This window comes from Belonocnema kinseyi, chromosome 3 (genome assembly GCF_010883055.1).
Source record: "Belonocnema kinseyi isolate 2016_QV_RU_SX_M_011 chromosome 3, B_treatae_v1, whole genome shotgun sequence".
Taxonomy (NCBI): Eukaryota; Metazoa; Arthropoda; class Insecta; order Hymenoptera; family Cynipidae; genus Belonocnema; species Belonocnema kinseyi.
Genome location: NC_046659.1, coordinates 126,134,370 through 126,161,859, shown reverse-complemented (window position 1 = coordinate 126,161,859; position 27,490 = coordinate 126,134,370). Strand labels below are relative to the sequence as shown.

General features: G+C 25.7%; 1 long non-coding RNA gene across 1 annotated transcript in view; it reads left to right on the top strand.

Annotated features, from left to right (window-relative positions):
- Positions 1–9,294, top strand: part of LOC117169280 — a 24,018-nt gene extending 14,724 nt beyond the window's left edge. Inside the window, exons 2-3 of the long non-coding RNA XR_004466642.1 lie at positions 3,549–3,868; positions 7,718–9,294. This is a non-coding gene — a long non-coding RNA (uncharacterized LOC117169280). The remainder of the gene's footprint in view (positions 1–3,548; positions 3,869–7,717) is intronic.
- Positions 9,295–27,490: the final 18,196 nt, after the last annotated feature.

Sequence of the window (27,490 nt, the reverse complement as noted above, 5' to 3'; positions counted from 1 at the left end):
TTTATCATACGCGTGGTATTTATCAAAAGTCGTAAAACCAGCTGAGATATATGTAAATTGTTCTTTACCGTGTGTGTATATATTTTTTATATGTGTTTGCTTAAGTTATTAACACAGGATGTATTTAGCTATATATAGTGTTTTTGAATCGAATTATGCTGTTGCATCTGGTTTTTATTACACCAATGCATATGACTTATTGCATCATAAGCTAAAATTTAAGTTGGCTCCTCCTTCTCAATTATCATGGAATTGCATATACATTTGAGAAGCCAACAAGTGTCATTTATTTCTTTAAACATGATATAGGGAAAAAATAGTAGAGGTTAAAAAAGTGCTTCTTTTTAAAAAAATTATTGAAAAATGTTTTATTTTTATTTATCTCCTTATCATGAACAGAATTGGTTCTTGAATGTTTTTCGGAACCCCCTTAGTACCCTCTATAATGTATGGTTTAACCATTATAATCGGTTAAGCGGTTTTCGAGAAGATTTGATTTTTCAAAATTTGTTTATAACTTTTGGAAACAAAATTTTGTTTAGTTGATACTTGCGGTAAATTTATCTTATAGGGGCACCCAGAACATTCTTTTCCTCTTACGGCCTTTGAACTACTTTTAGTGAAAATTCATTTTTTTGTTGTTGTTGAAAATTCATCATTTCCGTTTTAAAATTCTTCTTCTTTGCTTGAATTCAACGGTTCATTTGAAAGAAAAATATTTTTTTAGTGATTGTATGTAATTTTAGTTGAAAATTCATCTCTTTGATTGGAAAATTGACTTTTGGTTTCGAAAATTCTTCTTTTTCTGTTGAATCTCAATCCTTTAACTGAAAATTTCACTATTCTATTTTCGGTTGAAAAGTAGTCTTGTTTGGTAGAAAATTAATCTTCTGGTGGTGTCAATGCAGGAAATCTACACTTTTCATAGACTTCTTGGACATTTCGCCGCCTTAGATGTACCCTTATGAATGTACCATAAACCAGCCTACAATCCTATGATCGATTTCTTTTTCATACGAAATGCAGATCATCATGTTACTGGAAATCTTTAGGAGAAACATTTTACTTTCTGGTCATGGTCTTGCTTGTCATGGTCGAAAGAGCGTTCAGATAAATATAGGAGATGACCAACTTTATTCAGCTCACTCTTTTCAAGTGTAAAATTTAAAACAGCATAATCATAGGCAATTATAAAAGTGCATTCGGAAATTTCTCAGGCAATTTACAACTCAACAAAAACCATCTTCCGCAGCTTCGAAAATCGAATACGAATTACTTCTGTCACACACATCTTTGTGACACTCTTCAGCGGAAATAAATAAAGAGTAAATAATATCTACAAATATAAAATTATTATTCCCAAGAATTTCACAAAGATTTCAAATTTCAATACCCAAAGATTTCATAGGTTTCGAAAAGATCTCGGATAGATTTAAAAGATTTTACAAAGATTTTACAAAGACTGCAATAATTTTTCCCAAATTTCATAAAGATTTCAAAAAGATCTCAAATATTTCGGAAAATTTTCGGATGGATTTAGCAAATTTCACAGAGACTTTTATTATATCACAAAGATTTCAGAAAGATTTAAGAGACTGCACAGTTCACAAAGTTCACAAATATTTTTTTAAATATTTAAACTATTTCGCAAATTTTTTAAAGAATTCACAAAGATTTCACAAATATTTTCCAAAGGTTTCAATAATTTCCCAAATATTATACCAAAATTTCCAAAGATTTCGGAAATATTTCAAAAATTCAACGAAGATTTAAGTGAATGCACAAAAATGTCAAAGATCACGAATAGATTTAAAAGACTCCACAAAGATTTCAATCATTTCTTAAATATTTCACAGAGAATTTAATAATTTCACAAATATTACCGAATATTTCAAAAATATTTCATATGTTTTGCAAAGGCTTTTAAAAAAATTCCAAAAAGACTTCGCAATCACTTCACAAATATTTCACAAAAATTAGAACGATTTCCCAAAAATTTCAGTCTTCAATTATTTCGGAAAGATTTCACAAACAATTTTCAACATTTTTAAAGAATTCACATATATTTCACAAAGATTTAAATGTTTTCCTAAAGGTTTAATAAAGATTTAAATAATTTACCAAATATTAGCAAATATTATTTGCTAATTTACACAAATTTTACCGGATATTTAATAAATATTGCAAACATTACGCAAAATTTGTAAAGAATTCACAAAGATTTCACTAAGAGTATACCAAAATTTCCCTACGATTACAATGATTTCAATGATTTCTTAAACATTTCAATAATTTCCCAAATATTATCGAATATTTCAAAAATATTTCACAAAGATTTCTAATATTTCGCAAAGATTTCAGATACATTTTAAAAATTGAAAAAATATTTGAAAGAATTCAAAAAGATTCCAAATATTTCGACTATATTTAAAAGACATCACAAATACTTGATTAATTTTCCGAAGATTTCATAAAGATTTGCATAATTTCACAAATATTTTTTAAATATTCTTAATATTTCGCAAAATTTTAAAAGAATATAAAATAAAGATTTGACTAATTTCCTAAAGATTTCAAATATTCCGTAAAGTTTTTAGATAGATTTCAAAGATTGGACAAATATTTTAATGATTTCACAAAGATTTGTAAAATTTTGAATAGATTTAAAATACTTTACAAAGACCTTAATCATTTATCCAAGATTTCACAAAGATTTTAATAACTTCACATATGTTACCGAATATTTCAAAAATATTTTAAATATTTCGCACAATTTTCAAATAATTCACAAACATTTTACAAAGTTTTTCTAAGATTTCAATGATGTTCCAAATATTTCACAAACATTTCGATAATTTCCCAAATATTACAGTATATTTAAAAAAATTTTTCAAATATTTCGCAAAGACTTAAGATACCTTTCAAAGATTGAACAAAGATTTAAATGATTTCCTAATAATTTTCCAAATATTTCAAATATTATGGATAGGTTTAAAAGAATTCAATGATTTCCTAAAGATTTAAATAATTTCACAAACATTACGAAATATTGCAAATATTTTGCAAAAGTTTCCAAAGATTTCAGAAAGATTTGACATAGGTTGCAAAAATTTCGAAAACATTTCGGATAGATTTAAAATGTTTCACAAAGACTTTTATTATTCTTCAAAGACTCCAGAGAAGTATCAAACATTGAGCGAAAACTTGAGGCTTTTGAATTCCATGGTATTTTACCATGTATTTGTTAAAGCCGAGAGAGCTTTAATTCACAATTAATAAATTAAAAATGTGATTTGACTGTGATTTCATTTTAAAATACCTAAGTACAAAAGTGGGGAAAGTACAAAGCCCAAGCGCTTAACACGAAGTAAACACATTATTAAACGCGAAGCGCGAAATCCGGCGCGATCAGCGTGCGACATGTTTATCAGTAGAATTTTGATTATGCCTTGTAATGGCGACTTCAGTTTTTTATTTTTGTTTGCATCTTATGATTGAGATAGCAACTTAAAAGATAAAGACAATAATTTTACTTTTTCTTTTTACAGCTGTCACCATGCAACCTTGAACACATGTTTTACTTTTTAATGATTCAAAAGATTCTATGATGAGTAATACATTTAGCAAATAAGGAAAATTTAAAAATGTTAGTTCAACAGTCTGGATTCTTCCACTCGATTCATTTAAAAGAATAAATAAACCGTCATTATTTGATAGAAGCGATAAAAGTTAGTACATAAAGTGTACATGTCGCGTCAGTTCTTCTACGAACTTCTTGAAAAATAAGATTTCTGTTTTCTTTCATTTTGTTTGCCAAAAACAAATGAAGATTTAATTTTTACGTTCCTCGGATTCCTGCGTTCAATAGGTAAGTTTAATATAATATCAAATTTATTATGTGTGATAAACATGCGATATATGTCCGCGAACATGTTTACTTAAAAGCTTACAGTGACAATTGTTAGTTCTTAAAGTGTCCACCTTGGTCATTCAGATATTGATTGATACAAAATTGTTTTTGACGAGGTTACAATTTTTTGTAATTAGTGATGCCGTTCGAGACGAGAAATGTTGAGCCTGGCTCGCTTTCGTCTCGTTCATTCCTCGATTCCGTATCGGTTTTCCGGGAAATGCGACAGATATGCGCTAGTGGAGGGTACTGCTTGCCGGAATGTTCTTTTGCCACTTTGACATTCTAATGTTAATTAACGCTCTTTAATGAATAGCTAAAGTCGAAATATGATTATATATTATGCTTTTTTGTCGATTACTGATTAATTTGGTATCAAACGCGGCTATATTTCGATTTTTTCAAAGATTTAAATGTACTGTATTAGTATGTGATTTTGTTCCAATGAAACATTTATTTTGCCAATTAATTTTTTATTTTTCAGAGTAGAATTTCTAAATTTTGTGGCGTCTTATATCTACGGTTCACAAATAAAGTATATTTGTTGGGATATTTATAATTGAATCATTTTGACTACTATATATTTTTGAAATTGTATGAAATGTGAATGTATAATAAGGGCATATTAAATCAGTCAGTGATAAGACTCATAAACTCATATGATCATCATACAGTCGATTTTATAATTATATATTAATGTATACAGAAATTATTATAATTTGGAAACGCATAACCACTAACAATTTTTCTTTCGGGTACCTTATAATGTACATATCTTATAAGGCTAGGCTTAGTCAGAATAAAATTTAAATAATTTTAATCGCAGGGCTTTGAAAAAGTCGTGAATGTTGCTTTTGTTTAATAATCTACATAATGTAGTCAATTTTTAAAAATTTTCAGATATTTTATTTTAATTCATATGGAAAAAATTAATTTTTTTATGAAGTTTTCAAAATTAAAAGAAATATAGAAACTCTAATAATTATGAATAGGTTTCGTCGGCATATACAACCTTTTTTAGGTTCATAATGTACTTGCAAAACAATAGAAAAGATCAGATACGTTAGAATGACGAATTAATGTAAAAAATTAAGCAACTCTTCACTTATAACGATCTGATCTTTTTAATTTTCTTGGATGTATATTTTGAACATAAGAAAGTTTTTTTATGCTAAAAAAAATTATTTATAGAGCTTCTAAACTTTTTTTTATTTTCAGGTATATAGAATTACAGATTATACATACTTTAAAAGATTTTTAAAAAATCACAAGGATTTCGAAATATTTAAAGCATTATATAAACATTTCATAAATTTTAAATGAGTGAAAAATTGTTTACAAGATTTTAAGAAATTTCTAATATTCCACTGATTTCAAAAAAATTCTAAAATTTTCGGGGCGATTACTGTACGAGTTTTCAAGATATTTAAAAAAATTTCGCAAATCTTTCGAAGGTTTCAATGATTTCGCAAATTTGTTTAAAGATTCCAAAAGATTTCACACAAGTGTCAAGAACTTACATAGATTTTTACATTCTTTGAAAGATTTAAAAAAATGCACAAATATTTCGAAATATTTAAAGCATTATATAAACATTTCAAATATTTAAAAAGGAATGCAAAATTGTTCACAAGATTTTAAGATATTTTAAACATTCCACTGATTTCAAACAAATACCAAAAATTTCGGGTCGATTATTGTGCAAATGTTTTTATAAATTCATAAAGTTTTCAAGGTACTTAAAAAAATTTCACAAATCTTTTAAAGCTTTGCAAATTTGTTTAAAAATTCTAAAACATCTCACACAAATTTGAAGATCTCATATAGATTGTATGTACATACTTTAAAATATTTTAAGAAATTTACAAAGATTTCAAATTATTTAAAGGATTGCACAAAAATTCCAAAGATTTTCATGTTTTCAAATTAATACAGTAGATTTCATAAAGACTTCAAAAATATTTTAAAGAATTCATACGTTTTTTGACATATTTCTAAACATTTCTCTGAGATTTAAAAATTGTTTAAAATGTTCCAAAAAACTCCAGATTCTTATAGAATTCAAGGAATTTATGGAATTTAGGGAATTCCTGAATTTCACAGAACTCACGGAATTTAAAGAATCTAACGGAATTCCCAGAATACAAGGAATTTACGGAATTCCCGGAATACAAGGAATTCCAAGAATACAATGAATTCCCAGGATACAAGGAATTCCCAGAATACAAGGAATTCACCGAATCCCCGGAGTAGAAGGAATTCATGAGATTCAAAGAATTCATGGAATTTACTGAATCCACAGAATTTGCGAAATTGAAGAAATTCACAGAATTAATGGAATTCACGGAATTCAAGAAAATCAGGGAATTCACAGAACTTACGCAATTCACCAAATTCAACGAATTTACGAAATCCAAAGAATTCAAGGAATTCATAATATTTAAGATGTTTACGGAATTGATGGACTTCACGGAGTTTATGGAATTCACGAAAATGCTGGAATTTATGGAATACATGGATTTCGTGGAAATCAGCGAATTCATGGATTTCATGGAATTTAAAAAATTTCACTAATTCGTAAAATTCAAGAAAATTGCGGAATTCGTGAATTCAAGAAATTCAAGGAATTTATAAAATTAAATGAATTAATGGAATTCAATAAAATCGCGGAATTCATGAAATGTATGGAATTCAAGGACTCCCACGAATTTCTTGAATTCCATAAATTTCGTGAATTTCTTGGATTCCGTGCATTCCTTCGATTCCATGAATTTCGCAAAGCTCCCTAAATTTCGTGAATTCCTTCATTTTCATGAATTCTTTGAATTCCTTTAATTCCGCGAATTCCGCGAATTCCGCGAATTGCATGCATTTTGTGGATTCCAGGCAATACACGAATTCTTTGAATTTCTTGATTCCATGAATTTCACAAATTCTTTAAATTCCATGAATTGCGCTAATTCCTCGAGATCCATGCATCCCGCAAATTCCCCAAGTTTCGTGAATTATTTAATTTCTATGATTTCTGTGAATTGCATGAATTTGGTGAATTTCTGGCGTTACATGATTTCCGTGAACTTTATTATTACAGTTAATTTCAAGAAATCCTTAAATTCTGCGAATTCCGTGGATTCCATGAATTTCGTGAATTGAATAAATTTGATGAATTCATTCACTTCCATGAATTTCGTGAATTCCATTTATTCTGTGATTTAGCTCGTGCACAATTTTCGTCTTATAAACGCTCTAATAAATGTATTGAAATGCATTTACAATGCATTTACAATGTATTTGCAATGCATTACAATGCAACATTTACAATGCATGTATTGCAATTTTGTCATTCGAATATCATGTTTGAAATTTTACTTTACACTTGTATTTTAGAAGTCTTGTAGAAGTGTTGTAGAATTCGAAATATTTTTAACAGTGTACATACATGAATTTCGAAGGGGTGAATTCTAAAACCAATTGTGTTCTCATCCATCATATGACTTTATATGAGTCTTTATTAGTGACTTATATAATATATTACTTGGCAAAAAAACGCTCCGGCGAGCTGTCTTCTCTGCTTGTGCACATCTGTCGCATTCGTCGGAAAAACGGAGGCGAGAAACGAGGGAGGACGCCACGAGATGTGGAAAAATGAGACGAGGCAAAACGAGACGAGAAATACCGAGACAGCAGGCATGTCTCGTCCCGTCTCGTCTCGTTCCTCGGTATTTCTCGCTCAACGGCAACACTATTTGTAATAAACTCGAATTGATTGCTATTACAGAATTTTCTGTAGGACTCAACTTTTTTCAGATCCTCCTGTGCTAAAATCAGAGAAAATGTACAATGTACCATGAAAATGTGCAACGAATCACAGCAGCGTACACAAATAATATCGATGGGAAATCCCTTTTACTTGCTGGAATATGCAACGTACATCCCTGGCAACCCTAGGAATATCGAGAGAGAGATATCCCAAAATGCAGAAATTCGGACACTCCTTAGATATTCCATAGATATCTCAAGCTATCCTAATGATATCCTTTACATATAAATTATAGATCTTAATGAGATATTCTCAGAATATCTTGAAATTTCCTTGCGATATATAACTAATATAGGAATTTCTGCACTGTAGGATATTTCTTATTAAATATTTAATAGAGTTCAACATAAAGTAGAAAATTTCGCGTTTTAGACATACTTTATTCGGATGTAAATTGGGTGGACCTTTGAAAAAAATATTTTCATTATTAAATGATGAGTTTACTTATTTATAGGATTGAAAATACATCATTTATAATTGAAGATATATATCCACATTTACAGTACATCCTTTGCATATAAATTAGGAACACTAATGAGATATTCCAAAGATATCTTGAGATATCCTTGGAATATCTAATGAGCATCAGAATTTCTGTCTGTAAGATATTTCTCATTTAATAAATGATAGAGCTCAATATAAAAAAGAAAATTTCGCGTTTTAGACATACTTTATTCGCATGTGAGTCGGGAGTCTCTTTTGAAAAAATACTGTCATATTGTTAAACGATGAGTTTATTTATTTATAGGATTGAAAATACATCATTTGTGCATTAAGATATATCGACATTTATAGGACATCCTTTGCATATAAATTAGAGACACGAATGAGACATTCCAAGCATATCTCAAGATATCCTAAGAATATTTCATTAGTGTCTCTAATTTATATGCTAAGGATGTCCTGTAAATGTCGATATATCTTAACTTACAAATGATGTATTTTTGATCCCGTAAATGAAGAAACTTATAATTTAACATAGTGTTACAATATTTCTTCTGAAAAGACTCCCGATTCATTTCCGAATAAAGTATGCCTAAAATGGGATATTTTCTCTATTATGTTGAATTCTATTGTATATTAAATGAGAAACATCCTACAGTACAGAAATTCCAATGTTCATTAGACATCTCAAGGATATCTCAAGATATCCTGAGAATATGTCATTAGAATCTTTAATTTATATGCTAAGGATTACCTGTAAATGTCGATATATCTTAACCTACCAATATCGTAGTTTCGATCCTACACATAAATTCATCCTTTAACAATATTACTTTTTTTTCTGAAAAGAGTCCCGATGTATGATTGAATAAAGTATATCACAAGCGGAATATTTTCTATATTATCTTGAATTCTATTGTATATTAAATCATAAATATTCTAAAGTGCGGAAATTCCAATATTCATTAGATATCACAAGGACATCTCAAGATATCCTGGGAATGTGTCATTAGAGTCTTTAATTTATATGATAAGAATTTACTGTAAATGTCGATATTTCCTAATACACAAATATAATGTATTCTCGATCCAACAAATAAATAAACTCATCATTTAATAATATTACAGTATTATTTCTAAAAAGACTTCCGATTCACATCCGCGAATAAAGTATATCTAAAATACGTAATTTTTTATTTTTCTTTAATTCTATTGTATATTAAATAAGAAATATCCTATCTAATTAGTAAAAATCTACTAATTCAATGAGTGAGAATACCTGACTAAATGAATTAATAACTGTATCTAATAAAGACATTGGTAATGATATCACCAAATGAATTGGTAAATGTACTGCTGATTACAATCTAAAGTTGGAGTTTTAAGTAAAATTACAACTGATTTTACAATAAAGAGAATTTTATTGAAATACATTAAGAAATTAATGAAGTCGCACCAGTTTGGAAAAGAAATTAGTTCTATTCGATTCTGAATTCCTCGAACGTCTTTAATTTTTCTAAAAAGAAATTTTAGTTAACCTAACTTTTTTCAACGGCACTTTACCAGTTCCCTTTAAACTATTCACTGCATTACTAGTATCAAGTTAAAACTTAACCATCTAAAAAAAATAAAGCAGATTTCACAAATAATAATATTTATGTTATTAAAACCAATTCAACCTGCAATTAATTGCAGTTAAAATCCACTTTGGAGTCCACTTATTCGCAAACAGCGCAAAGTTTCGGAAACGCTACATGGCAGCAGCAGCGTGCTTGCGCCTGCGCTGTACGTTGAACGCCATTCAAATTCAGCGCTGTATTCAAATTAAATTGAAACATGATAGGTTTTTTCATAAAACCGTGTTAGTGCCACTTTTTTAAATCGTATTTAAATGGCTCCAAATGACTTTAAAATTACATGACACATTTTTGTAATTGTTTAAAAATGTGGAATATTTTTTATCTAGTTATATTTTCTGAATGGTCTAAAATAAATTGTTTCTTTAAAGTTTCTCTAAGTTTTACATTAATTCCTTCAACATTTTTGTATTATTCATCACAGAAAAAAACTCAGGGTTCGGTTTTGAAGGTTCCTTTTTAGTTTATTGAAATCCGATAGATGGCTTTTTACATTTCCAACCGCGCATGTGCCGAACGGCGCGAGCCTCTTTGAAATCAATAAATACTATGAATGATCATACAGAAAAATATAAACAAATCTTTTTTATTCTTTTTAAAACGAAAATGATGAGTTTTCAGCAAAAAATTAATTCTCCAAGAAAATGATGTATTTTTACCAAACTTTTTTCAAACTTTCGAACTAATATTTTTTTTACCAAAAAGGCGAATTTTCAACTAGAAAAGATCAATCTTAAAAAATAGGAAAAGACATAAGACATAAGCCTTCAATCAAAATAATATATTTCCAACAATACAGTTTAACTTTCACCCAAGAGATCAATTTTCAACTAAAAATATAAATCTTCAACAAGAAAAGTGATTTCTTGAATAAGTGATTCAACCAAATATTATAAACAAATTAATTGAAGACTTAAGCAAAGAATAATGATTTTTCAACAAAAGGTTACATTTTAATTTAGAAAAAAATTATATTTCTTCTAAAACAGACTAAGTTTTAAATCAAAAAGATAAATTTTCAAAGAAATAATTGAATTTTTTGTTAAAAAAGATTTCAGTCGAGTTTTCACGATCAAAATATGAATTTTTAAGGAGGAAATTATTTTCTACAAAGAAAATTGAATTTTCAATCCAAAAAAACGAATTTTCAACCAAAACTTATGACTTTTTAGCAAAATTGTTGAATTCTCTACTAAATAATTGCATTTTTATTAAAAAAAGATTAAATTTTTTACGAAACCAGATGAATTTGTAATGAAAAAATGACCTTTTTTAAGTGGAACTTTCACCTAGAAAAAATTTCAGTTCATTGTTCCATACCAAAATATAAATTTTAAACAAAAATAAGTTTTCTTGGAAATAGTTAAAGTTTCAAGAAAATAGTAGAATTTTTAAGCAATAGGTATGATTTTTTAACAAAATAGTTTAATTTCCAACGAAACAGTTGCATTTTTATCCAAAAATTATTACAATTTTCTTAAAATAAATGGATTCTAATTAAATAAAAAGAAAACCAAATTTTAAAAAATAGTTAAATTTTCATCCAGAAAACAAACTTTCCAATAAAGAGTTCAATCTTCAACCGAAAAGTTGCATTTTTATTTAAAAAAGATGAAATTTCTTCTAAGACAGATGAATCAAACAAAACAACAAAATTTTTAATAGTTGAATTTTCATCCAAAGAAGATTCCAGATCACTTTCAAACACCAAAATAAGAATGGTAAAAAATTTGCAACCAAATTGGATGTCATTTAAGAAAATTACGAAATTTGCAACCAGATAATAAAGTTTAGAACTAGAAGGATAATCTTCAGAAGAAAGTTGTTAAAAAAGGCTATTTAAAAGAAATTTTGTCTACAGTTGTTCGATTTGGAACGCTTTTAATTATAATTAATACAGTTTTAATTCCTTTGAATTTTAATGATCGAATTATCAAAATTGTATTTGGAAAATATTTAATTTATAAAGTTTTGAACTTGTCCTATTTTCAAAATTTTCTTATAATAATAAATCTTTGAAATTCGCGATTCTTATATTTAAAATAAAATTGTTTAATTCTGTAAGCTTTAAATTAGAAATCATATAATATCAAATCTTTTTAAATAAAATTGTCCAATTTCCCAAATTTAATCTAAAAGGGTACAATTTGGAATTCTTTTAATTAGAAATAATACAATAGATAAAACTTGTATCTCAGCGCTTTTTCGCAAGATGCACTAAAAACGATGCCAACTTTTGGCTAATGATTCAAACTATTTTATTAAAAATTCATCTTTTTTGGTTAAATAAAACTATTTTTGGTATGAAGTTAAAATCCTTTTTTTTTAACTATTATCTTTTTTTGTTGAAAATTCAATTACTCAGTTGGAAGTGGAACTACTTTGTTAAAAATTGATTTATTTGGTTCATGATTCATCATTCTAGTTAAAAAGCCTTTTTTCGTTCGAAATTTTATTATTCAATTGCAAATTATGTTTTTTGGTTGAAAATTAATTTATTTGATTTTTTTTGGTCTGGTTCAATATTTAAATTCTTAAGGTGCAAATTCAAATACTAAGTTTAAAATCCGTGTATTTTATTGAAAAATTGAATTTACTGGGAGGAAATTTAACCTTCTTGGTGAATAATTCATCTTTTTGCTTGAAAATTCCTTTAAAAATATAAATATCTGGTTGGAAATTAATGTACCTTGTCAAAAATTTACCTATTTTAGTAGAAAATTCACCTTATTGGTTGAAAAACGATCTTTATGGGAGAAAATTAGTTTTTTCCTTGTTTAGAATTAATTTTTTAACTGAAAATGTAACTGTTCAAATATTGGTCGAAAATTTATCTTTTTGAAAATTTAATCTTCTTAGTTGAAAATTATACTATTTCGTTGAAAATTTACTTTAATTTTTTTTAGAAAATTATTTGTTTCCTACAAATTGAACACTTTTATTTTTAGATGAAAAATTATCTATTTTAGGACGAAAGTTAAGTATTTATTGAAAATCCGTCTTTTTTATAGAAGATTACTTTCAGTAGTTGAAACTTCATCTTTTTTATTAAAAATGAATTTGGTTAAAAATTTAAATATTTTCTTTGAAAATTTGCTTGCTTTTTGGTTGAAAATTTATTTTACTGACTGAAAATTTATCTATTTTATTTTATTTTTATGTAGAAAATTTATGTACTTGATTGAAAAATCTTTTTTTTTAGTTGAAGATTAATCATTTTATTTGAAAATTCTCTTAAAATATTATATTTTTGTTGCAAATTGACCTTTTTTGATAGAAATGTAATCTTCTTCGTTAAAAAATGTTTATAATTTCTTTGGTTGAAAAAAACAACTATTTAGTTGAAATTTTTTTTGTAGAAAATTTATTTTTTGGGTTGAAAATTCCACTATTTGGTCAAAAAATCATATTTTTATTTGAAAATTCATCATTGTGATTACAAATTAATTTCCTTGGTTGAAAATTTGTTTCTTTTTAGTTGAAAATTCTAGCTGCAAATTTAACTATTCTAATTTTAGTTTGTAGACTTATCTTTTTTAGCAGAAAAAATATATATTTGATTGAAACTATTATGATGAAAATGATTATTTCAACTAAAAATTTAATTCTTCTTTTTGGTTAGAAAATCATAATTTTTAGATGAAAAGAAAAATTATTTTCTTGAAAATTCGTTTTTTTATATTTATTTTAATATTATTTAACTATTCTAATTTTGTTTAAAAATGGATCCTTTTTAGATAGAACTTCACGTACTTTGTTGAAAATGATTTTTTAGTTTTTAAAACCTTAATCTTTTGAGTTGAAAATATAACTAGCTATTTGATTAAAAGTTCATATTTTTGGTTTAAGATTTATAATTTTATTTGAAAATTCATTCCTTAGGTTCAAAATTGGTCTTTTTGGTTTGAAAACTCGACTAAAAAATGTTTAAAATGCATTAAAAAACAAATTTGCTTGCATTAATATTATTAATCTTCCAAATGTATGGCTTTTTTTGTACCTAGAAAAATTTACAAATTGGGATGTTGTAGCAACCCTAAATTAGGCACTGTTTAGTGCGAATAAAATGTTTCCTATTACAGTAGAACCTCGATTATCCGAGACCCGCGTTATCCGACTTTACGGGACTCATCCAAGCACTCCGCATTAACCGAGGCGTATGCTCGGATAATACGGACAATCATTAATAAAACAGATACTGCAGATAAAAAACGATTGAGCAGATTGAAGCAGTGCTCTATTACCGACTTCCTTGAGCCACGTTAGTTGCAATGCTTTGTACCATAAAGATAAATCCACATTTATATGTTGTTTAAAATATATTTATATATATATATATATATATTTAAAATATATCAAAAATATATAACTCTTCCGAATTTTGTACTTCTTGCCTACTTTGACTTCTCTTACCATTCAAATTAAGCGCCCTTTCCAATTTGAAGCGATACACTTTCCCGCGAAATTTAAATAATGTAATTATTATAAATGAAGATAAAAAATACGATTTTTCAAATACTAATTCAAAAAGCTTTTAAGCGCTCATTACATTCTCAAAGCACTCAAAAACGAAGAGAATCACTCACTTGTTCTATAATAAGACCAGAAATATTTTTATATACTGCGCCAACTTTTTGTCTTTGAAAACCACAACGGTACATCCTGCTTCGTAAATTGTAGGGCGATTAACGCACTTGGCGTTCGTAAAATTAATTAATCCGACGTGCCAACCTGAAATGGGGAAGCAGAAACCTGGTCGAAAATTGTTTCGCGGAAAGCAATTTCCTAACCTCGCGCAACTCTCGGAAGAATCAAGAAAGAACCAGGAGCAATTGGCAAGAGGCACAAGAAAGGTCCGCTTAAATCGTAAAATTCGTAAATTGGTGAGGCCTCTTTGAGAGGACGTGAAAAGGTCACATCCCTTGATTTCTGATTTCCTTTAGAATTTCGATAGATCCTTTCACGATCTTTTCACGACTTTTCCTTTCTTTTTCCCGATAGAAATAAATGTCAGCCATGCCAGGTATTTTATCGCTGGAGATGTTTTCCTTTGACTTGACAGATAAAACGTGACCCCTGAAGACTTTACAGGAGTCACAGGTTCGGGAGGATGTCTTTCGATTTTTATGCGGGTTTCTCCTATTGTATGAGGAACTTCAATGGCCAAGAGAAAATCGTAAAGTATCCTCTCTATAGAGACACGTTCCCCTTTTATGGACGCGCGCGTACGTTCTTCAATGTTGACGTCTATAAAATCTGGACTATCCTTAAAAGCTGGAATTTCACAGTTTTTTGGGCGTATTGAACCTTTGCAACTTTTTGCTTTTATTTATTGACAATGTTGACAGATGCAGAAGTCTTGGGACTATGGCATCCAGAAGCAATAATTTTTAAATAAGGAGTTGTATGCCTTGTTGTATCTTACACTGTGTAAACATGCTAAAGTCTAAAGTCTAAGGGGACAACAGAAATGAACAGTAGCATCCAATAATAGGTTAACACACGTTTTCACAATTTTAGAGGAGACCAAAAACATTCTCAGAAGTTGAATTTTCCTGTGTAAAAAAGTGCTATGTTTCTAGTCAAATTTTGAATAACAATTCCCTGGAAATTTCAGGTTTTTTCAGGTATTTACATGGAAAACAATTTTGGTTTACAAGAGAGCAAAGACCGGTACGAATACGGGTGATACAATATTTTCTTGATACAAGAAAATTTGCCTTGTCTCAAGAAAATGTATATGTTACAGTCAAAGTATATAATCCGGCAATATATATGATCCCTACACTCAGAAAAATGTTTGTGTGAATCAAACAACAAATTTTATTGGAATTCATATAATTGAATCAAATAAATTGTTTGCTTCATTTAAATAAAGGTTTATTTAATTTGAAGAAGTGGAAACTATTTGCCATATTGATTGAAACAAATAATTTGTTTAGTACAATTAGTTTGATTCAAATAAAAAATTGACTTTTATTAAACAATGCATTTGTTTAAAATCTGTTTATTCGGATTCAGAAAAATATTTATTTGATTCAAACAAAAAATACAGTACAAAGCAGTACTACAAAGTGCCGCTAGGCATGCTAAAGCGCTGCCGGCGGTTCCTAAGGGACTAACCTAAAATCTAAATTAACCTCCTTTCTTTATAATGATGATTTATGAAATCAATCATGTTCTTTTATATTATAATTATCACTGTGTGCTTAAAAGCAGGAACACTTATATATACATTAAATTCAAATGTCTAACTCTGGTTCATTTCTCATTATTCTAATTTATGATTGTTTAATACAGAAATGAGAAGAACAGAGTTGAAAATTAATAAGAATTAAGCATTCGGGATGAATAAGTGTTTCTGATTTCACATATACAACGATATTTATGATTAACAATAAACATATTATCGAGATCATACATTATTTTTATAAAGAATGCTCAATTTTGAGGTTAAGTGTAAAAAAAAGATTTACGTCACTTGAACAAAATCTTTGATTAATTTAAAAAATATATATTCAATGTGAACAATAACTTTACTTATCTTAAAGAAAATATTTATTTAAACAAACCAAAACATTTATTTGAATCAAACATTTGTTTGACCCTATATTAAAGAAATAATTTGTTTGATTCAAAACAAATTTGTTTGATTCAAACAAATATTTTTCTCAGTAAAGGCATTATATATAATGCCCAGTGTAGACCAGGCAAAGTATATAATAAATATTCTCCATTATTTGAGTGCAATTTTTTTTTAACTTTCCTTACTTTGGTGATTTCAATGATATTAAGATGTATTTTTTTATCATTATTCATAGTGAGATGCAGTTTAAAAAAAAGTTAAATTAAACATTTCAAAATTTGACATGAAATTAATCATTTCATAAATTGTCCAGGTATTGTTTGAAAGTTTGTTAAATCGCATCCATTCTGTAATAGTCTTTATCCAACCTTAATTGAATGGTCGGGTTTTTTGTTTATTAATTTTCTTTTACCATAATAAATTGTATTTTTTCTGACCAACTAAAAACTATTTCGATAAGTCACAAAAAGTCTCCATTTTCCAATTTTTTTCACTCATTATTTTTTAAACAATTACTTTTTGTTTAAACAATTTTTTTCTCACATGTAAAATTTAAAAATTCATCATTTTTTGAGATAAATCATACTGTTTATGAATTTCAATAATAATATTTCAAACGTTACATATTTTAAAATTAATTATTTGAACAATTTTTTTCGTTTAAACAATTTTTCCCGAGTTTTTTTTAAGGTTAATGACACAATTACCGAATGACAAAAGTAATTTTTCTAGGATATTTTTCAATTTTTTAAACAATTTTTTTTGTTTAAACAATTTTTTCGTCCTGTAAATTGTGAAATATTTTTATTTAAATTAGAAATATTATTCTTGAAATTAATCAACATTATTTACATGAAAAAAACTTGTTAAGATAAAATTTTCAAGATTTTCGCTAAACGGGAATAGCGAATGTAAAACTTTATTTATTTTTAAATTCAACTACTAAGTTGAAAGTAAAACTAATTTGTTCAATTCCTTTATTTTGATGTGATAATTCATAACTTTAATTGAAAAATTTTCTTTTTTCGTTTAGAATTTAAAAATGTTGCTAAAAAATTTTTTTAATTATTTTGTAACTGAATATTCAACTTTTTCATGTTTGGTTGAACATCAATATTTTTTTGTTGTAAATTTAATTGTTAGGATAAAAATTCGATATAAAATAATCATATTTGGTAGAAAATTCTTGTGCATTCTAGAAAAAAAAAATTTTGTAAAAAATTAATCTTTTATTTTAAATCGTTTTCCTTAAATTTAACTATTTCATTGAAAATTTATTTTATTTTGTTGAAACTTTGTATTTTTTGGTAGAAATTTATCTTCTGGGTAGAAAATTAATTTTTTTCCCAAAATTCGTCTTTATGATTTCAAAACTCGAAATTCTGGATGAAATTGTATTTCTTAATTGATATAAAAATCTTTCTTTGTAAAAAATTTAAGTAATTTATTTAAAAAGTTCATTGGATAAAAATCAAATAAAGACTATTCATTAATTTTATTTTATCTTAATCTCTTAGAATAAAATGCATTCAAACAAAACTTATTTTCTAATATTAAAAATTTAAAGTATTAAAAAATCTACAAAAGCAATTTTTTTAAGATTATAAGAATTCTAAGATTTTTCAAACGAAATGTTTGGAAATTCTTTGAAATCTATTAAAATAATTTAAAATCTTTAAAATTCTTGCTAATTTATCGAAGTCCTTCATATCCCTGGAAAATGTTGAAATTCGTATAGAAATCCATTGAAATAAAATTTGATTTATTCCTTAAAGTAGAAATCAAATTAAAATAATAAATACCTATGCTGTAGAAATTCTTTGGAATTCCTTAAAATTACGAAAATCCATTAAAATAAGTATAAATCACTTGAAATTTCTTGGATATAAATTAAATTATAATATTTCTTTTTTTTTATTCCGTTGTAATACATATATAGTTGAACTTTAAGTAAAAAATTAATTTTTAACTAATTTTTAACCAAAATTTTTTTAAATTTTCCATAAAAAAATTGCTTAAAACAAAAATTACGAATTTTTAAAAAGAATTTGAGCTTATAACCCCGAAATATACTTTTTCAATAATAAATTATTTAATTTTCAACCCTACAAGACTAGAAGTGAATTTTCAACTAAAAAATATCAATTTTTTAACAAAAATCAAATAGCTACATTTTCAGTCAACAAAAAGCCCCTTTTCAACAATCACGAAAAATAATTTTTTAAACAAAATAGTGAAATTTTTATTTATAGAAATTAATTTTTAACTAAAATAATGACTCTTCAACCAAAAAATAAATCTTTTCTTAATAGTGGAATTTTATACGAAAATATACATACTTTTAAAAAAATAGACGAGTTTTTCACACAATAGTTAAATTTGTAACCAAATTAGTGACACAAAACAGTTTATTAAACCAAAATTACGAATTTTTAAAAACAGTGAATTTGAAGTTAAAAAATATCAGTTTTCTACCAAAATAATTGAATTTTCAACCCAAAAATTACGTGAAGTGAATTTTCAACTATAAAATATCAATTTTCTAACAAAAATGGACTAGCTAAATTTTCAGTCAACCAAAATTTATTTGCAATAACAGGAAACGAATTTGTAACAAAATAGTTAAATGTTTACGTAAAGAAATTAATTTTTAACTAAAATAATGAAATTTTAATCAATAGATCAATTTTTTTACAAAAAAGTCATATTTTTATTAAAATATATGAGTTTTCAAAAAAATAGCTAAATTTATAACCGAAGTGGCGAATCTTCGATAAAAAAATGAATTCTTAACAAAAATTATAATAGTTCAAATTTTCGCCACAAAATATTTTAATTTTCCATAAAAAAGTTTATTAAACCAAAAAAATATGAATTTTTAAAAAGAAGGTGAATTTATAATTTAAAAATATCTATTTTCTGCAAATATAATGGGATTTTCAACCCAAAAAAGACGAGAAACGAGAAGTGAATTTTCTACTAAAAAATATCAATTTTTTAACAATAATGAAATAGCTACATTTTCAGTCAACAAAAATTAATTTTCAACAAAATAAAACGAATTTTTCACAAAATAGTTAAATGTTTATGTAAAGAAATTAATTTTTATCTAAAATAATAAATCTTTAAACCAAAAATAATTTTTACCCAATAGTTAAATTTTATACAAAAAAAGACATATAGTAGTTTATATTTTCACTAAAAAATATTTACAACCCAAAAATATGCATTTTCTAGCCAAAAACGTCGAGAATTGTATTTTCAACATATTTTTAGCAAAATAAATGAGTTTTCAAGAAAATAGTTAAATTTTTAACAAAAGTGACGAATCTTCGATCAAAAAAATAAATTCTCAACAAAAAGTGCGGTAGTTTATATTTCCACTAAAAAATATTGATAACCCAAAAATGTTCACTTTCTGTCAAAATAATTGAATTTTCAATTCAAAAACGACGGGATGTGAATTTTTATTAAAGAGATATATTTTGCAGCATAAATGGATTTTAAGTAACGAAATTAATTTTTAAGTAATATATATAATATATATTTAACTATATATCTTAAATATAATAGTTTTCAACATAATAGTGAAATACAGTAATATAAAGCTACGTTCATGAACGTTTCTAACGTTTATAGACGTTTATAACGTTTATAGACGTTATGAACTTTATAAAGTTTATAAACGTTTATTATATTATTACTATTTTAAACGTTTGTAATATTTATACACTTTTATAACGTTTATAATATTATTATTGCATTTATAAATATTTGCAACGTTTAAAAAAGTGTATTATATTAATACTTTTTTGATTGATTGTAATATTTGTACCATTTTTATAAGGTTTATAATTGTTTTAAGCGTTTATTATTTTATTATTGAGTTTTTAAACGTGTATTATATTATTACGTTTGAAACGTTTATAACGTTCATAAGCGTCTTTTAAAAATTATTATTATTATGTTTGTAAACGTCTGTAACGCTTATCCACGTTTAGAACGTTTATAAGCGTTTTTTATATAATTATTATTACGTTTTAAAACTTTTATAATCTTTAAAAGCGTTTATTATATTATTTTTATTATTACCCTTTTAAATGTTTATGGCATTTATAATTTTAGGTTGTGTAACTTTTTATCATTGAAAATTAGAATTTTTAAACAAAAATCATCATTATGATTCACAAGCTTCAACAATTATAAGATATGTTATATTTTTAAACTGGAAATGGGTATTCTTAATTATAAATTATTATATTTCAAAGTTTTAACTTTTTTCAACAATTTGCGTTTTTCAGTTTTGTAATAACCTACCCGTTAGCGATTTAGTAACAAAACATTATATTTTAAATGTTCATAATTTTTTAACAATTTTACATTACGTTATCATTTCACATTTAAAAAAAAATCAATTTTTGATTATGTTAGCGTTTTTCTTTGAAAAATGGTATTTCTATTTTTTTATTAATTTTTTCTAAATAACATTCTCAAATGTGAACAATTTTAGATTATAATAACGTTTTTCGCTACAAATTAGTATTAACATTTTTCATAGGAAAACTGTTCAAAGAATATTCCAAGGATTTGAACAACTTTAGGTTATGTTTGGAATTTAAACAAAATTTAGAATCTTCTAACAATTTTTGATTATTTTTCTTTCTTGTCATGAATTGGTATTTTTAATAATAACAAAATTATGTTCTAAAGAATATTCGAAACTTTTCAAAGAAAATTTAAATTTTTGGCAGATTAAGGTCATGTTAACATTGTTTACCATAAATCGATTATTTTAAACAAAAATATTTCAATTTCACAAAAGATTTATAATTTATACAATTTCAGGTTATGTTTACATTTTTTGCATGAAAAAGATTATTTTAAACAAAACAAAAATTAGATTCAAAATAAAATTGACCATGAATTATTTAAAATATTGTCCTTGCTTTTCTTTTGAATACATGAAAAAATTTCATTTTGATCTTGGATGCAAACCTTTTTATTGATATTAGGTTTTTAATTTTATTTAAAAATTACGTTAAAAAAATAACAGCACCTTTTTTCAAGTTTCAACGATAATAAAAAGATCAAAATTAAAATTTTTAAAAGTGAAAATTGGCTTTATATCTATTGATTTGCTGCATCAATACAAATAATGTTGACAACAAATTTTTATTAGGTATCAAGAAAATTGAGGGGACGTTTTTTTCTCACTCAGGGGGCACCTTTGTTCAAATTAAGACAGTGATAAAGAATCCAATTTTCAATTTAAAAAAAAAGTGATAACTTACTATGTGGCCATGGAGTTGCTGAATCGATACAAAAAAAAGTTTGATGAAAAATTGTTATTAGGCTCACGAGAAAATTGAGGGGGAATTTTTTCCGCTAGGGGGGCGCGTTTTTTCAACTTTGAACGGTGATAAGAGAATCCATTTTCAATTTACAAAAAAATGGAAGAATTTATTTTCCGCTAAAAGAAAATTGTCAGCCACCATCAGCAGATGTGGATTGAAAATTTTTTTCCAGCCAATATTGCACAATATTGAGAAGGGATATTGTCCATTTTTTTTTTTAATTTGCCGTAAACTGTAAAATTTCTGATTTTAAGCAATTCGAATTGATTTTTCTGCTGGCGCGGTTGAAGTATTTTCGTAACAGAGCATAATAAAATTTGGCGGGAAATAAGTGGTTGGTCATTATGACGATAATAGATAAGGCGAGCATATGCGATTGTCTTATCGCGTGAAACTTGAGCAAGTAGTATCATCATAGTCGCAACACAAGCTCATTATATTTATCAACATAGAGAATTAACATATTTAATCACGAAAGTGTATTTAGGGTAGCAAAGTTTCAAATGAAATAAAATTCAAGCCACTTGCTCGAAATAAAAAATTAAAATTTCATGCTAATTTCCCGTTTTCCCAGTAAAAAATTGCATTTTAATGCTTGAATTTCCAGTGTTTATGATAATTATTATTATTTAATAATAATGGCCTTTTTATAAATTTAAAAATAGTTAAACATTCCAAAAAAGACTTTTCTGCTAAGATATGAATTTTCAATCGAAAAGGACACTTTTTATTTCCGAAAAGAGAAATTTTGAATTTTCATCTCAATTCTAAACATTTTCGCCTTTTGATATAATTTTTTAGCAAAAGAGATAAATTTTCAACCCAAAATATGGTTGTAGATTTTTCAAATAAGAATTAGCTTTAATCATAGAAGAGGACTTTATTTGACTAAAATAGTTGAATTTTCAAAAGAATAAATAAATTCCAACCAAATTGTAGACTTTTGAACTAAAATAGATTAATTCTGGACCTATAATAAGAGAGTATATTTTTTGATTAAAAAGTGCTAACTTTTAACCATAACATATAAATTTTTAATAAAAAAATATGTATTTTCTACAAAAAGATCAGTTTTCTAATCAAAAGGACAAATTTCCTATTTAAAGTATGAATTTTCAACCACAAAGTTGAATTTAAAAAAGATTCAATAACTAGTAGAATTTGAAAATAAAAGAGATTAATTCTGAACCTAAACTATAACTGCCGGGGGTTTCAATAAAAATAATGAACTTTTAACCAAAAAATGGCTTTTTAAGAAAATAGTTGAATTTCTAAACAAAATAATTAAGTTTTTCAACTAAACAATTGAATTTTTTACAAAATAAATCACTTTCCCACCAAATTGTACAATTTTTAACAAAAAGAAAACAATTATGAACCTAAAATATAACTGCCTGCTTTTTAAATAGAAATAATTAACTTTCAACCAAAAAAGATGATTTTTTAACCAAATAGTACAATTTTGATCTAAAATGAAATGACGTTAATTTCGAACCAAAAATATAATAGTAGACATCTCAATAAAAAAAATTTACTTTTAAACAAAAAAGACAAATTTTCTACTAAATGATGAATTTTAAATTCAAAAGGAACTATTCTCTATCAAAAAAGACGAATTTTCAACATGGCAATAACCTGAACTATATCTGTCAGGTTTTTAAATAAAAATAATTAACTTAAAAAAAATCGCTTTTTAAGAAAATAGTTGAATTTTCCAAAAAATAGTAGAATTTGAAACCAAAACCTATGAATGCTGAACCTAAACTATAACTGTCTGGTTATATAATTAATTAATATAATTAATATAATTAACTTTCACTAAAAAAATGGCTTTTTAAAAAAATAGTTGCATTTTCAAATAAGTAATTAAATTTTTCGCCAAATAATAGAATTTTTAACCAAAAGAAGTGAATTCTGAACCCTGAATATTATTTTAGATTTTTTAAATAAAAAGAAAGACATTTCAACCTAAAAAGATGAATTTTTCATCAAATAGTTGAATTTTTAATTAAGGAATTAAATTTCCCATTAAATAGTACCATCTTTAACTAAAGAGAGTATTTTTGAACTCAAAATATAAATGTATATTTTTTAAATAAAAAGAATTAACTTTCAATCAAAAATATAATAAAGGACTTCGCAATAAAAAGAATTTATCTACTGAAAAAGATGGCTTTTGAAGTAAATAATTGAATTTTTAAATATAAATAATATAAATGTCGACTTTTTTAAATAAAAAGGATTAGTTTTTAACCAAAAAGATGAATTTTCCACTAAAAAGATGGCTTTTTAAGAAAATAGTTGAATTTTCAAGAAATTTAATGAATCTTACACCAAACAGTAAAATTTTTAACCAAAAGAGACGAATTATATAGCGAAAATATTAATTGCGACTTTCCTAAATAAAAATAATTAACTTTAAATAACAAAAATTTAATTTTCAACCAAAAAAATTTGCTTTCGAAGAAAATACGTTCTTTAAAAAAAAAGTGATAAAATTTTCCACCAAATACTACAGTTTTTAAACAACAGAGATGATTAATAAAAATATGATAGTAGACTTTATAAATAAGAAGAATGAACTACAAGTAAAAAAAGACGACTTTTCTACCAAAAGATGAATTTTAGTCGCAAAAGGAACCAAAAATATAAAAGTAGACATTTCCATTAAAAATAATTAACTTTCAACCAATAATATTTGAATTTTCTTATTTCGTTCTATTAATTAATTTAGTTTTCGTTTAAACGCAAAAAAATAGGAAGCTTACGTTCACAAATACCAATTATAAAATAATTATTTAATTTTGAACATAAGATAAACTTTCAAATCTTAAATGTAAAATGATCTTCTATATTTTAACTTTTTTTAAATATTAAGATAATATTTATCGCAAAAGTAAAAACAAATCTGGAAAATTCTCGATTTCCAACCAAAATTCGCGGCACCCTTCTGTGAGATGAAGAACCCCCCAAAAAAAAGGAAAACAAAATTTAAAAAAATAAATTGCGACAATCGAAATCTTTTTGATCATTTACGGACCCCAAAGCCATAACAAAAAAAAAATAGTAATATTTCTCAGCCTCACAAAAAGACACGAAAATTTTTTCCTTGTGTTCAAAATTCCGGGTTAATTCCCGGTTTGCCGGTCAGTGATCATCCTGAAAATAACCGATTTTCATAAGATTTATTGCATCAGCATTAGGTAAAAGTAAAATATTTCCCAATCTCTATATCTCATAAATTTCTAAGACAACAATACCACTCATCACTCTTTCCCAATTCCTCAATATTTCGAGGAATAAAATAAAATTTTTCGCTTTCAACGGATGAGTGAATACTTAAATGATAACTAATGTCCTCAAATGGAATACATGCACATTAAATATAAAATGTAATTTTAAAGTTTCCAAGGACAGAATAAAATAAGCGATTTTTATAAGATTAAGTGCATCGCCATTAGGAATAATAGATGGATTTCCCAATCTCCATATCGCATAAATTTATAAGACAACAATACCGCTCACCACTATCTTTTCCCATTCCTCAATATTTCCAGGAATAAAAGAAAATTTTCCGTTTTGAACGGATGAGTGCATACGTAAATGATAACTAATGGCCTTCAAGGAAATGCATATATGTATACATAAAATAGGGAAAACGTAGCCAGAAGATTCTAAGGTCAGAGAGCCATATTTAGTAAGATCATAAATTACATACATTTTTAACTAAATGTTTTAATTTTGAAATTGAAAAAAAAATTTACTCTAAATGGAATAGTCGATCAATTTTCTACATTTTTCTACAAAAACAGTTAACTTATTAACCCAAAACTGTGAATTTTCAAAATAAAGTTAATTTTCAAATATACAATTAAATTTCCAACCAAATATATAAATTTCTAGTTAAAAAAAATTAATTCAGTTACTAAAGTTTTTGCTGAGAATTCATCATTTTCGAAGGTTTGTCGCATTGTTTGAAGGTTTCTTTTTTCTTCTATGAAAATTAATTCTTTAAACAGGAAATTCTTCCATTTTTGGTTTAAAATTGATCTTTTTAGGTAGAAAACTCATTTGGTTAGAAATATATTTATTTTTAAACCATTCTCTTACATTAACATTATGCATCTCCTAGATGTTTTTAAATCTAAAAAATTGTTATCCTGAACTAAAATGTTGAATTTTCAACAAAAAAAGAAGAATTTTTACCAAAAAGATTAATTTAATACCAAAAAAATGCAATTATAATCAAATTCAAAAAATCTCAACCAAACCGTTGATTTTTTAAGAAAAAGAATAAAACAAATTTTTACTTTTTAGAAAGTAGTTTAACTTTCAAACCGAGATGCTCGCTTTTTAACCAAATATAGGATTATTTTCCCACTAAAAAAAAAACGATTTTTTAATAAATGTCAAGAATTATGAACCAAAAAGTTGGATTTTCAACAGCAAAAAACGAATTTTAAAACAAAAGATTAATATATTACTAAAAAAGACGAATTTTTAATAAAATTCAAGAATTCTCAGCCAAAAAGTTGAGTTTTTAACTAAAAAATATTAATTTGCTACCAAAAAAAAAACGAAGTTTTAAACAAATTTAAGAATTCTGAAGCAAAAAGTTGAATTTGTAATAAAAAAATAATAATTTACCTCAAAACAAGACGAATTTCTAATAAAATTTAAGAAATCTTAACCAAAAAGTTGAATCTTCAACTAAAAATATACATTTTTAAAACAAAAAGGTTAATTTTCTACCGACAAAAATGAAATTGTAGCCAAATTCAAGAATTCCGAACCAAAAAGTTGGATTTTCAACTAAGGATAAGAATTCTTGAGCAAAAAGATGAATTTACTACCAAAAAAAAAAACTAATTTCCAATCTAATCCAAAAATTCTTAACCAAAACGTTGAATTTATAACTGAAAAATATTAATTTACTACAGAAAGACGGACTTTGAACATAATTCAAGAATTTTAAACAAAAAAGTTGATTTTCCAACGAAAAAAGAAAAAATTTTGATCAAAAAGACTAAACTAACTACAAAAAAAGACGAATTTTCAAATCAAATTCAAGAATTCTCAACCAAAAAGTTGAATTTATAACTAAAAAATGTTAATTTACAACAAAAAAGACCAATTTTCAACAAGATTCAAGAATACTAAACCAAAAAATTAAATTTTTAACTAAAAAGAAGAACTTTTAAACAAAAAGATTAATTTACCATGAAAAAAATGAATATTCAACAAAATTCAAAAATTCGCAGACAAGAAATTTAATTTTTATGGGGAAAGAAATTTTTTTAATTTTTGAGAAATTAGTTCAACTTGAAAACCTAGTGGTTAAACTTTTTAACCAAAAAAATGAATTTTTAAACAAAAAGATTCATTGTCTTCTGAAAACAAAGTTTTTAACCAAATTAAAGAATTCTGAACCAAAAAAAAAATTAATTAATTTCAAAAATTCAGGACATTTTGAAAATTTTTTTTTTTTTGCAAAACCCTCTTTTTAATTCATCTTTCAATATGATCCTATTATAATCTTAAGTGGACACTAATGTCTGCTAAAAAAGACTACTGAAAAAGAAGAATTTTTAATCTAATTCAAGAATTCTCAATCGAAAAGGTTAATTTTTCAGAAGGAAAGCATTTTCTTAGATAATAATTTTGAGAGTAATTAAGCTTTAAATCTTAGTTGTTGATTTTTTGACGAAAAAGAGGAATTTTTAACCAAAAGATCAATTT